This window comes from Amphimedon queenslandica, unplaced genomic scaffold (assembly GCF_000090795.2).
Source record: "Amphimedon queenslandica unplaced genomic scaffold, v1.1 AMPQUscaffold_12334, whole genome shotgun sequence".
NCBI lineage: Eukaryota > Metazoa > Porifera > Demospongiae > Haplosclerida > Niphatidae > Amphimedon > Amphimedon queenslandica.
Genome location: NW_003547429.1, coordinates 8,655 through 11,282, shown reverse-complemented (window position 1 = coordinate 11,282; position 2,628 = coordinate 8,655). Strand labels below are relative to the sequence as shown.

The 2,628-nt window shown below is 35.7% G+C and overlaps 1 pseudogene; it reads left to right on the top strand.

Annotated features, from left to right (window-relative positions):
• The first annotated feature begins 73 nt into the window (after nt 1–73).
• Nucleotides 74–382, top strand: LOC100634790 (ubiquitin-related modifier 1 pseudogene; annotated as a pseudogene).
• The last annotated feature ends 2,246 nt before the right edge of the window (nt 383–2,628 follow it).

The following is a 2,628-nucleotide window of genomic DNA, read 5'->3' as shown; positions in this document are numbered from 1 at the left end:
ACCAAGTCACGTGAGCAGCTAGTTAATAATTTTAGTTAGTTAACTATTCGTTAAGGTTATTAACTTTCTAGCTATGCCTCTCAGTTTAGAAATAGAATTCAGTGGAGGAGCTGAGCTTCTCTTTAACAAGATAAAGAAACACAAGATTGAGCTTCCCGATAAAATGGTCGTAGCTAACACCTGGACGATAAGAGATCTGATTGGTTGGATAAAAGAAAACTTATTATGCGAGAGACCCGAACTATTCGTACAAGGGGAGAGTGTGAGGCCGGGGATATTAGTAATGATTAATAATATTGACTGGGACCTCGTGGGGGGGCTGGATTATGTAATCAACAATGATGATACCATTCTATTTATATCTACTTTACACGGTGGATAATTATTATAATAACTAATAATTATAATTATTAATTTAACACAAAATTCATTAAAGTTTATCTGTATTAAGATGTTGTTGCCTATTATAAAATTAAAATTATTATTAATTAATCAATTAATAAGGTGATTTCCTTACTGGTGCTACTTGAGATGCAGTTCCTATTTTGTTTTCAGACAATATTTTCATTGGTGATGTTGCTATTGTGATGTTACGACTGCAAAATGTCTATAACAGAAAATTATTAACATAATAAAGAATGCTCACATAATGTACTATAATGTAGTCACTTACTGTAACATTTAGTGATGATTGATTAGTAGTATGAAACCTTTCACTAAAGAGAGAGAGAGGGAGAGAGTACATTAGTAGATAACATCATTAACATACCCTAATGAGATGGCACTGGGTCTAGAGGCATCAATAGCAGTGACTTGTCTCTCCTTTGCTTCCTAAGATCAAGAAAAGAAGATGTATATGTATGTACATGTACATGTATTAATTTGAGATAGAGTACATGTACATGTACATGAATACACTTACTTGTAGGCACTTATAATTGGTGGTTCTCAATATTAGTTTCTCTTCTTTCTCTTGTAATCTTTCTCCTGATATCTGAGCGTCCCTCAGTTGCTCATAAAACTGATACTCTTCATCAAGGTCTCGTCTGTGCTGCTCATCAATGAGCTCATGCTGTTGCCTGGTAACCTCCTCTGCCCTCTCCTCTGAGCAATGAATGATTTCCTGGAGACACTCTTGATCGGGTGAGGTTGGGCGGAGTCCCTCTTGTGCCAATTCACTGCCTACTTCATACCAAACCTCACCTGTCTGTACAGGGCATATTAGAGATAGTAATTCATAGTTGAAGTGTTACCTTGAAATCAAGATAATTCTCAACAATACACAATGTTATTTTATCTTCAGTATTTATGCCATCAGATGGATGAGAAAAACCTAAAATAGCGATCAACATGTAAATGTATATGTACATGTGGCAGCACTGGGTTTCTCAAAAAGCATGCTTAAGTGAACTAAAAAGTATGCTTTATACAAGCTGAAAGCCTAATACATGTACATGTAGTACATACAGCTTTGGAAGTGACTTTAAAAATTCATTATAAATCCAATTTTGATTGAAATCGGCTTAAACCTTCTACACAACATAAGAACATGTATATGCATCAGAAAAAAATTATAAAAATGAAGAATTCTCTCCTAGTCATTTTTGGCGAAATTTGGCCAATAACCCTGTACTATAGTACAGGGACTTTGGCCTGATTTTGGAGCGACTTCAAAAATTCATTAAAAATCTAATTTTGATTGGAATCCACTCAAACTTTCTACACAACATAAGAACATGTATATGCATCAGAAAAAATTATAAAAATGAAGAATTTTCTCCTAGTCATTTTTGGCGAAATTTGGCCAATAACCCTGTACTATAGTACAGGGACTTTGGCCTGATTCTGGAGCAACTTTAAAAATGAGGGAACCCCCAATGGAGCACAGTTCATTATACTGTACCTATTCTGGTGCACATGGCATATATTTTGGCTCTCACATTCTCCCTCACGTCCTCAATAGCAGCAGTGTAGTGTCTGGTGGGCAGTGGAAGCATTCCTTGAGCATTCTGTGTAGCACCCATTAGGGGAAGAGTGGTCCCTGCATCAGAGAAAAGGGAGCAATTACAGTGCATCCATGTGAAAAAAAAAATGAATGACGAAGCTATAGTTGCTAAAAATTAGTTGTTTATACATGTATGTTATTATAATTATTGCTGTGCAATTGTACATGTATTTGTGTATGTACTGTACAGGTATAATCAGTATTACCAACTAATGTTCCTTTGTCTTCTCTTGGTAGACCCATGTCCATCTCCTCCTGTCTCCAGATATGAGCCAGCAATGACCAACAATTAATAGAGTCAGTTTTAGACTGCCATGCAGGCAGTGACATGAGCTACAGCCTGAGGAGAGAGGACTGAGATACATGCATGTACATGTACATATACGTATATAGATGATAATAAAAGTTGTGCAACAATGGTTATCCATTGTTGAATTCTGCATTTTTATAATTTTTTCTGATGTTCTTATCTTGTGTAGCAAGTTTTAGCTGATTCCAATCAAGTTTGGATTTGGTTTCAATGCATAATGCGCTCACGTGATCCTTGTTTCTAATCCTGTTCCGTGTATAATATACATGTATATCGATGCTCAAACAATGAATTAATGAGACTTACCTTACTG